This window comes from Chrysochloris asiatica, unplaced genomic scaffold (assembly GCF_000296735.1).
Source record: "Chrysochloris asiatica unplaced genomic scaffold, ChrAsi1.0 scaffold00089, whole genome shotgun sequence".
Classification (NCBI taxonomy): Eukaryota; Metazoa; Chordata; class Mammalia; order Afrosoricida; family Chrysochloridae; genus Chrysochloris; species Chrysochloris asiatica.
The window spans coordinates 7757811-7769601 of NW_006408607.1; the positions used below are offsets into that span (position 1 = coordinate 7757811).

The following is an 11791-nucleotide window of genomic DNA, read 5'->3' on the forward strand; positions in this document are numbered from 1 at the left end:
ATGAAGTGAGGGGAGATGCACAAGAGCACTCATACTTGCAGATAGTACCCATTTGACCTGGCTTCAATGGCTGGATGACCAGAACTCGACTATAGGAAGAAAGAAGAGGGAAAAAAGAGTAATCTGCTACAATTTGATGAACTTGACCTATGCTTGTGGATGTAGTAGCTCAAAAGAGGGAACAAATCTTTACAGCAAGGTTCATTCCCACCTCCTCTTTACACAGAGTTGACAGGGATGGGCAACTTAGACACTGGCTACTCAAAATGGGGGGACTACAAAGGAGCTCTGGTAGTGTAGTGGTTATGAATCGGACTGCGAACCGCAAGGACAGCAGTTCGAAACTACCAACTGTTCCATGGGAGAAAGATGAAGCTTTCTGCTCCCATAAAGATTTACAGCCTCGGAAACCTTGTACAGGAAACCTTTTCAGAACCGACTCCATGGCACATAACCTACCAACCAACCAACAAAGGCATGAGATGACTGGCTTACAAACTTTCAAGAGGGAGCCTAGTTTCAGAGGGTATGGGGGAAGGTAGAATCTTCACTGAGTGGTTTCTAACCTATCTGGATGGGGTTTGTGAAAGGAGATAGGCGATAAGACTCTTGTGGTTCAATAGTGAATATTTGCTATCAGGACTGATTGTGAGTGTTGCAAATGTAAACGTAGATGTTTTGTAACAAAAGAAGGGGGGTGGCTGATCTTGCAGTCCAGGAGTGGAGGACCCTGGGACCATCAAGGGAGAAGAACGGATTGCAGGACCCTATCCAGAGAAGCAGCAATGCCAGAGCTGTAGGCAGAGATGATGACGTAGAGAGATGGAGCGGTTGGGGACTCTGGACTCTGGGAGGGAGAGGGTCTGTGCGTTGATGGCCAAGGAGTAGGCTTGAAGTGTACCCTTTGGCTGTTTGATGATGCATGCAGGGAATTATAATCATTGCAATGAAATGAAACAAGATAGGATGAATGTAAAGCTAATATTCTCCCATGTAAACTATCACATAATTCACAATAAAAACTTAAAAAAATAAAAAAAGATGTATTGATAATTACTGGTGATTGGAATGCAAAGATTGGAAGCAAAGAGGAAGGATAAGTAGCTGGAAAATATGGCCTTGGTGATAGAAATGATGCTGGAGATCGCATGATAGAATTTTCCAAGACCAATGACTTGTTCATTGCTAAAACCTTTTAAAACAACATAAAAGATGACTATACACATGGACCTCATCAGACAGATTACACAGAAATGAAATTGACTACATCTGTGAAAAGAAATGATAGAAATGCTCCATATCATCAGCCAAAACAAGGACTGGGGCGGACTATGTAACAGGCCATCAATTGCTCATATGTAAGTTCAGACTGAAGTTGAAGAAAATTAAAACAAGTTCACAAGAGCCAAAATATGATCTTTAAAATATCTCATCTGACTTAAGAAATGATCTCAAGAACAGATTTGATGCATTACACTAAATACAGAAAACCAGAAGAGTTGTGGGATGACATCAAGAACCTCTTACAGTAAGAAAGCCAAAGGTCATTAAGAAGACAAGAAAGAAGGAAAAGACCAAAATGGGCATCAGAAGAGATTCTGAAACTTACTCTCCAGGATAGAGATGCTAAAGCAAATGGAAGAAATGAGGAGGTAAAAGAGTTGAATAGAAAAATTCAAATGTCAGCTCAAGAAGACAAAGTCATACAGTATCATGAAATGTGCAAAAACCTGGAGTCAGAACACAAAAAAGGAAGAACATGCTTATCATTTCTCAAGCTGAGGGAACTGAAGAAAAAGTTAATGCCTCAACTTGCAATGTTGAACGATTCTATGAGCGAAATATTGAATGATGCAGACAGCATCAAAAGAAGATGGAAGGAATACGCAGAGTCACTGTACCAAAAAGAAATGGTCGATGTTAACCATTTCAAGAGGTAGCATATGACCAAGAGCCAATAATACTGAAGGAAGAAGTCCAAGATGCACTGAAGGCATTGAAAAAGAACAAGGCACTGGGAATTCATGGAACACAAATTGAAATATTGCAACAAATTGATGCAGCACTGAAGGCACTCACTCATATATGCCAAGAAATTTGGAAGACTCACTGGCCATATTAGGAAATACGTGTGACCAAGCTGTATTCTTTCACCATACTTATTCAATTTGTATGCCAAGCAAATAATCTAACAAACTGAATTATATGAAGAAAAACATGGCATCAGGATTGGAGGAAAACTCATTAACAATCTGCGATGCAACCTTGCTAGCTGAAAGCAACAAGGACTTAAAATACTTACTGATGAAGATCAAAGACCACAGCCTTCAGTATGGGTTGTACCTCAATGTAAAGGAAACAAAAATCTTTACCACTGGACTAACAAATATCACCCATGTAAATAGAGAAAAGATTGAAGTTGTCAAAGACATCATTTTGCTCAGATTAACCGTGAACACTCATGGAAGTAGCAGTCAAGAAATCAAACCACATATTGCAAATCTGTTTCACAAGACCTCTTTAAAGTGTTTAAGAGCAAAGATGTCAGTGTGAAGACTAAGATGTACCTGACCCAAGCCAGGGTATTTTCAATAATCTCATATGTATGTGAAACTTGGACAGTGAATAAGGAAGACCACAGAAGAATTGATACACTTGAGTTATGATTTTGGAGGAGAATATTAAAAGTACCACAGACTACCAAAAGAACTAACCAATCTGTGTTGGGAAAAGTACAAGAATGTTCCTTTGAAGCCAGGGTGGCCGGACTTTGTCTCTCATACTTTGGACATATTATTAGGAGGGACCATTCCCTGGAGAAGGATATCTTGTTTGGTAAAATGAAGGGTCGGAGATAAAAAGGAAGCCCACCAGTGAGATGGATTGGTACAGTGGCAACATCAATGGGCTCAAATGTAGCAATGATTATGAGGATGGCACAGAACCGGGTTGTATTTTGTTCTGTTGTGCATATTGTTAGAGTCGATACTGACTTGATGGCACCTAACAATAACAACAATACATCCCTTAGAAGCCAGTATGGTCAGACCTTGCCTCTTATACTTCGGATATGTTGTCAGGAGGAACCAGTCCCTGGAGAATGGCCTCATGCTTGGTGAAGTGGAGGGTCAGTGAAAATGAGGAAGACCCCCCAACAAGATGGATTGGCACCAAGTGTAGCAGCAATGGTGAGGATGGTGCAGGACTGAACATAGTTTCGTTATGTTGTACATGGTTTCACTATGGGTTGGAAGCAACTCAATGACACCTTACAACAACGACAATACTTGGTGTGGTACTGTAGGATCAGCACTGGAATGTTAACTACAAGGTTGGTGGTTCAAACCCACCAGCTACTACTTGGAAACCTTATATAGGGTGGCTATGAATCAGAGGTGACTCAAGGGCACTTAAGAACAACAGCATACATGAGTGCTAAACGTAAAATATATCAGTTTGAGGACTAAACTGGACTTGTCTCAAACCACAGTATTTCAATAGTGTCATATGAATGTGAAAGTTGGACAAAGAATAAGGAGGACTGTAGAAGAATCGATGCATTTGAATTATTAAAACTATTCAAAGTACTATGAACTACCAGAATAACAAACAAACCAGTCTTAGAAGAGGTACAGCTTAGAAGCGAGGTTGGCAAGACTTTGCCTCTCATACTTTGATCGTGCTATCGGGAAGGATCTGTTCTTGGAGAAGGACATTATGCTTGGAGATGGAGAGTCAGCAAAAAAGAGGAAACCCCAATGAGATGGATTGTCATAGTGGCAGCAGCAATGGGCTCACATGTAACAATTGTGAGGCTGGCACAGAACCATGCAGGGTTTCCTTCAGAACTGACTCAAAGGCACCTAACAACAATTATATGTAAGGAAAGTGTCCTGTTGGCACAGTGGTTAAGCCCTGGTGTTACAGTGCTTAAGCTTTTCAAACCCACCATTGGCCCTGCAGGAGAAAGAAAGATTACAGCCTTGGGGATCCTGTGGGATCAGTTCTACACTATTCTACAGGGTTGCTATGGGTAGGAATCTACTTGACAGCAAAGGGTTTTGGTATTTAGATAAGGAATGTGGGAACACCTGATAGTCACTCAATCATATTAGAGAATTCATACTGGAGAAAAAGCACAAAATTTACTTTAGTTGTAAATTTCCTTGTTTCAACACTGGAGCATTCACAGAAGAGGGAAATCTCTGAGGTTGGCACTGGTTTTTTGTCATTGTTCAAACTTACTAAAATGCAGAGAATTGTCACTAAGGAGAAATATGAATCATGGAAGAAGTGAGTAATTTGAACACACAGGTAACAAAGCAGGGGAAATTTGAAAAAATCCACTTGTCTATGTAAATACATAGCTTAGATGATTATTTCACAATATGTTTGCATACAAATATAAAGTCAAACAGCAAAAGATATTGAGGACTTTGATCTTAGTGTAGAATTGGTCTTTATACCTAGTACAACAAGCAGTGAGGCAACTTCATCATTAAAAGAAAACCTATTTAGTTTGTCTTTAAAGGCATTATCTTTTAATGCCATGGGCTACAGAAATTGTAAATCACTTGCTCACTTGTTAAAATATATGAAGTTATGTATCTTTTCTAAATGGCTCTAAGGAGATATTGAGAAACTAAGCACTCCAAAAATAAGAGTTAGGATGAGAGAAATAACAGTGACAAACCATCAGATTCTGATGGTGAGAGTAAAAAGGAAGATAGATGTAGAATGAGATTGAAAGAGTCCCTAGGTGGTGCAAATGATGAATGCATTTGGCTGCTCACCAGGAAGTGGTTTGAATCTCAAAAGGAAGACCTGATGTTCAACTTCAGAAGGACCAGCCATTGAAAACCTTACTGAACATGGTTCTGCTCTGATATCTGTGGGTTCTCCTTGAGTCAGAGAGGAGTTGACAGCAGTTGGTACAGTAGAGTGATGGTGGTGATGAGAATAGAGTCATTGTTAGGTACCATCAACTTGGTTCCATCTCACAAAGACCCTGTGCACAACAAAATGAAATACTGGCTGGTCCTGTGCCTTCCTCACAACCACTGTTGTGTTTGAAGCCATTGCTAATACCACTGGGTCAATCTAATTAATTAGGGGTGGTGGTAGGGTCTTAGTCTTTCTTGTTGATCCTTCAATTTACCAAACATGATGTCCTTCTCCAGGGACTAGCGCCTTCTCATATATGTCCAAAGTATGAGAGACAAAGTCTCATTATGCTGAATTCTAAGGAGTTTTCTGGATGTACTTCTTCCAACACAGATTTGTTTGTTCTTCTGGCAGTCCATAGTAATTTTAATATTCTTATCTAACACTGTAACTCAAATGTATCCTTTAAAAAAAAAATAGTCTTCCTTATTCATTGTCCTACTTTCACAGCAATGAAGCCACTGAAAATATAACAACTTGGGTTAGGCACACCTTAGTCCTTAAACTGACATCCTTGCTCCTGATCACTTTAAAGAAGTTGTATCCAGCAGATTTACCTAATGCAATATGTCCTTTGATTTATTGACAGCTGCTTCCATGAATGTTGATGGTAGATCCAAGGAAAATGATGCCTTTGACAACTTTTATCTTTTCTCCATTTATCATGGTCTTATTTATTGCTCCAGTGGTGAGGATTTTTATTTTATTTACATTGATGTGCAACCTATACCAAAGACTGTGGTCTTTGATTTTCATCAGTAAATATTTTAAGTCTTTTTTGCTTTCAGCAAGCAAGGTTGTATCATCTGCATATTGCAGCTTATTAATGCACCTTCCTCCAATCCTGATGCCACATTATTCTTCATATTATCCAGCTTCTTGGATTATTTGCTCAGCATGGCAAGTATGGTTAAAGAATACAACCCTGGCACACACCTTTCCTGATTTTAAATAGTCAGAACCTTGTTCTGTTGAATGACTGCCTCTTGTTCTATGTACAGGTCATTTATGGGTACCATGAAGTGTTATCCATAGCTTGTCATGATCCACACAGTTAGAAGTCTTTGCAAAATCAATAAAGTACAGGTAAACATCTTTCTGTTGTGGCGCTGTGGGTTAATGCGACAGACTGCAAAGCCGTTTGAACTGCAATGTCAGCAGTTCAAGCTCACCAGCTGCTCCTTGGAAACCCTATACAGGTAGCTATGGGTTGGAATAGACTCGACGGCACTTAACAACTTAACAACAAACATCTTTCTGGTATTCTCTGCTTTCAATTTAGATGCATCGGATGTCAGTAATAGTAATCCTCATTCCATGCCCTTGTCTGAATCTAACTTGAACTTCTTGCAGTTCCCTGTCAATGTAATATTGCAACTATGTTTGAATTATCTTCAATGAAAATTTACTTGCATGTAATATTATTGATATTGTTGAATGATTTCTGCATTCCATTGGGTCACCTCTCTTTGGAATGGACACAGACATGAATCTCTTCCAATCAATTGGCCAGGGTAGCTGTCTTCCAAATTTTTTTCGCATAGGAGAGTGAATGCCTACAGTGTTGTATCAGTTTTTTGAAAAATTTCAATCTGTATTCCATCAATTCCTGGAGCCTTGTTCTTTGCTTTCAGTGTACCTTGGACTTCTTCCTTTAGTACAATTGGCTCTTGATAATATGCTACCTCTTGAAATGGTTGATCATCGACCATTTATTTGTTGGTACAGTGACTCTGTGTATTCCTTCCATTTTCTTTTGATGCTTTCTTCATCTCAATGCTTTGCCCATAGAATCCTTCAGTATTGCAAGTTGAGACTTGAAAATTTTCTTCAGTTCTTTCAGCTTCAGTAATTCTGAGCGTGTTCTTCCCTTTTGGTTTTCTAACTCCAAGTCTTTGCACATTTCTTTATGATATTTGACTTTTTCTTCATGAGCCGCCCTTTGAAACTTTCTGTTCAGCTCTTTTACCTCCTCATGTCTTTCATTTGTTTTAGCATCTCTATGCTGGAGAGGAAGTTTCAGAGTCTCTTCTGGCATCCATTTTGGTCTTTTCTTTCTTTCTTGTCTTCTTAATGCCTTTTGTTGTCTTCCTGTATAATGGTCTACCTGTCATCACACAACTCTTCTGGTCTTTGGTCATTAGTGCCTAAGGCATTAAATCTGTTCTTCAAATGGTCTCTAAATTAAGGTGGGACATATCTTGGCTCTTGTGGACTTGTTTTAATTTTCTTCAGCTTTAGCCTAAACTTGTATATCAGCAATTCATGGTCTATTCCACAGACTGCTGCTGGCCTAGTTTGGGCTGGTCATATTGAACTTTTCTACTGTCCTTTCCCACAGATTTACTTAATTTGACATATTTGATTCCATCTGGTGAGGCCCATGTGTCTTTTATGTTGCTTAGAAAAGTTAATTGCAATCAATAAGTCATTGGTCTTGCAAAATTCTATCAAGTGATCTCTAGTGTCATTTCTATCATCAAGGCCATATTTTCCAACTACGGCTCCTTCCTCTGTTTTCAACCTTCTCAGTAGTGGTTACGAGTCGGGCTGCCAACCTCCAGGTCAGCAGTTTGAAACTACCAGCAGTTCTGTGGGAGAAAGATGAGGCATTCTGCTTCCGTAAAGATTTACAGCCTCGGAAACCCTGTGCAGGGTCACTATGAGCCGGAACCGACTCCACGATACTTAACAACAAAATTCCAATCGCCAGTAATTATCAATGCACTTGTGTGTGTGTGTGTGTGGTTTATTGTGTAATGAGGCATTGAAACACCTGAACAAATCAATATCTGGGTGGTGAGGCAGCTTCTTTCTCTTTCACTTCTTTGGATTACTAGAGCAACTTGTTAGTAGATTAAAAAAAAGACTATCTTTTGTATTATTTAAGTCTTTCCAAGTATGTGCTGGTACAACACAAACTTCTCCTGTCAGATGCAACTAATGCAACTAGTCTAGTGTCCAAACATCATACACAACACCTAGATAGAAATAGCACATTACGCCCAACACCCACTGTAGCCCTGCTCATTTGTGTATATTTGGAGTATCTGGAGGAATGTGAATAGTGTTAGGTAGAGGAGGGAGGAGGAAACAGCATGAGTGCCTGGCTGGGACAATGTCAGCCAAAGTTATGCAGATCGAGACTAACCATGCCTTTGGTGCAAACGCAAGCATCATTGATGCTCTTTAATAGGAACATCTGGTGAAAGCCTGTGATGGGACCTTCATCCACCTTCATCAACCATGCTGATGACGCAGCTATCTGGTGTGGGCTGATTGTCCTGTATCATGATGTTAAGCTGAATTTTCTGGAACAGAAGACTAGACAACTTCTCCACAATAGCAGCTTTCCTGTGGAACTGCTGTCCTTTCCACATAAGGTATGATGCATCAGTGTAAACTGAGCCTAGTTGGGTTCTGTCACTATCAAATAACGGGTAGTGTGTTGAATGGACTTGGGTAGGATCTGTTCCCAAATTGGCTTGTCTCCCATTCTGGTGTGTCGCTTGGCCTGCTGAGACCCGAGGGTTTGGCACGATGGTGGCAGCAGCGGTAATCCAGCATGGTCTATGGCCCTCAATGCATCTTGATTGCTTGTTTAATCAATTTGAGACTAAATAACTTGGCAGAATTCTTCAATTTCATCATCACCACCTTTAGTGGTTGGTGGGTAAATTTGAATAATAATGGTATTAACTCATCTTCCTTGTAGGTGTATGGCTATTATAGAGAGAATATGGTATTGTGTGTATAACAGACTTAGGTCCTGGTGTGGCATTGTGGATAAAGTACTGGACTGCATGGTGGGATTGAACCATAAGGTCAGTGGTTCGAACTCACCAGCCGCTCCTTAAAAATCCTATATAGAGGTGCTATGAGTTGGAATAGACTCAGCGGTACTTAACCAACAGCAAGCCACAATGGACTTAGGTGGTAGAAAAAGTCGTGAGAGGGATTTGCAGAATATATGGGAAATGTTTACTACCATCAGAAGTCATGTATGACTGAGGTCAGTAGGAATAAAGTCTTTGAGGGAAGACTACAGGATTTTTATTTAAACCAAAATACACATAAGAATTTGAGATGATGCTATCGTTTTGTTAGAAACTAATTTAATATGTCCTCGGTTCCTGGTGTGGCACTGCAGGATAAGCACTGGACCGCAAGTTTGATTTGAACACTGCAAGGTGGTAGTTCAAACCCACCAGCCGCTCCTTGGAAACCCTATACAGGGTCACTAAGTCGGAACTGACTCAACATCACTTAACAAGAAAACAGTATAGGAGTTCTAGTGTGGTGCTATAGGATAAGCACTGCACTGTTAACCACAAGATTGGTGGTTCAAATCCATCAGCCACTCCTTGGAAACCTATATAGTGTAACTATGAGTTGGAACTGACTCCACGGCACTTAACAACAGCATTTAACACTTATTAACAACATTAATAAAGATGAATAATTCCTTGGCAAAAGAAGAAAGATATTGGATTACCACAGGGAAGAAAAGACCTGGAGAGGTGTGAGGTGGCTTTTGGGAGGTAGGTATTATGAGTTAGGCATTGTGAAGAAGAAGACGAGGAGAGGAAGTGGGATTTTCAGGTTTTAGAAAAGCGATTGCAGTGGATTGTGCAATGTGTGTTCCCTTTCGTGCCTCATGTGCACTTCCTTCTTCATCCTGCTTCCGCCTCAATAAGACCTTCAGTAAAGATTTGAGTTGCTTTAAATGCCAACAGCTCATATTTGTGTTTCTTTTAAGGTGGCTGTATTTTATTTGGATTATGTGTAAAATGTCAATACATCTACCATTTGGTATTATACGGATCAAGAAAAGCCATGTGGAGTTGCATGACATACAATACATTGTTGTTGCTGTTAATAAGTGCTGACTCATAGTGGTCCCTGCATAGGGTTTTCTAGGCTTTAGTGACCTTTGCGGGAGCAGAAAGCTTCATCTTTCTCCTGCAGTGTTACTGGTGGGCTTGAACCACGGACTTTGCGGTTCGCAGTACAGTACCCATCATGTGGAGCCACCATGCTCCCATACATAACACCGTAACCACCTAACATGTTCCTGTCACTATGATACATGGTAGGAATAAAACAAGAAACAGGAGAGACATAATCCTGGCCTTTATAGGTCTTAATGAATGGTTATTTTTTGTATCTTCCTTTTTTGTTTTTTAAATCTAAATTTGTTTTAGGAGATAATGCCATCTCAACTCCACTCCTGCTCTTGTGTAGTAGGCATCCAATCTCCTTGGTGGATCTGATACTGATTAGTTATGATAATAGAGAGGATCTATAGTTCACACTTGTATTTTTATGTGTTAAATCATCAAATCCTCAGAGCATATCTATGAAATATGAACTCCCCTCATTCTATAGGTGAGGAAGATAAAGCACAGAAAAGATCCTGAAGTATTTGCCAATGCCCTACAGGTAGAAATGGCAGAGGTGAGATTTATACTAGAGGGGCCTGCATTCCAAGTTGCCATGCTGACCTCAGATACGGGGCAATATTCAAACACCTGAGGGAGAAAAGGCTGTCCTCTCTGGAGAAGTGAGCATTATTTAATGATCCCGTCCCTGGAACCATTAATAAGTTAAATGTTAGGCAAATGTTTGCTTCCCATAAAACAAACTTTAATGCCTTTATCTTTCCGATTGTGTATAATGCTGACCCAAGGCCATTCAGGGAGCCAGAGAACAAGCAGGCGGAATAAGCCTTTATTTACACTTTGAGAAAAGAGCTCAGCATTCTTCTTGTCCACAGCACAACACTGAAGTCTGTCCTTGGAGCTGTTTCTGGGTACCCACTGTTAGCTTCAGCTGTTTCCCACCAGGCTTCATCCTACAGATGTTCCCAGCTCCAGGCACACATTTCCTTGGTCCAAATCAAGAACAATTCTGTAAAATTCTCATTTTACTTCTTCGTTTTTTTGTTTTAAAGTTTATGTTGTGAATTGAGTGATAGTTTACATGGGAGAACATCAGTTTTACACTCATTGTTTCATTGCAATGATTACAATTCCCTCCGAGTATCATCATTCAACAGTATTTGCTTCTATTCTCTCTGTTTTTTCGGAGGGTGGGATGCGAAGTATACCAAAACACTCAGGAATATATATTCATTTAAACAATCAAAGGGCACATTCTGCAAGCCTGCCTCCTGGCTGCCAGCACACAGCCTTTCTCTTTCCATCAGTCCTCAGCTGCTCTCCTCCATGTTCTCACCTCTGCCTTCATGTCTGGTGTTGCTGCTTCTCTGGACAGGGTCTCACATTCTACTCATGCTCTTCTCCCTTGATTACCTCTTCATTTTAAAAGTTTGGCTCAGCCTTACCGTTTCCTCTGCCACATTCACGTCATTTGTGAGTGGCACACTATTTGTATCTACTTTTTTGCTTTTTTCTTTACTCACTTAGGGACCCTGGTGGCATAGTGGATAAAGCACTGGGATGTTAACTACAAGGTTGGCAGCTCAATCCTGTAATAATTGATAGATTCAGAAACCCTAGGGAGCAGTTCTATTCTGCCTGATAGGGTCAGCGTGAGTCAAAAGTCATTTGATGGCAGTGGACTTTCTTCATCACTTGGATTTTTCTTCTTGTTAGTCAAAGCCAATAGCCATATTAATGACTTACATTTGTATAAAGGAGCTCTGGCAGTGTAGTGGTTATGAGTCGGGCTGCTAGCCTCATGGTCAGCAGTTCAAAACTATCAGCTGTTCCATGGGAGATAGATGAGGCTTTCTGTTCCCGTAAAGATTTACAGCCTCAGAAACCCTATACAGGGTCCCTGTGAGTCATAATCAACTCCATGGCACACCACCACCACCACCATC

At 40.3% G+C, this 11791-nt stretch overlaps 1 pseudogene; it reads right to left on the bottom strand.

Moving 5' to 3' along the window:
- Positions 1-8065: 8065 nt before the first annotated feature.
- Positions 8066-8440, bottom strand: LOC102822852 (annotated as a pseudogene).
- Between the last annotated feature and the right edge of the window lie 3351 nt (positions 8441-11791).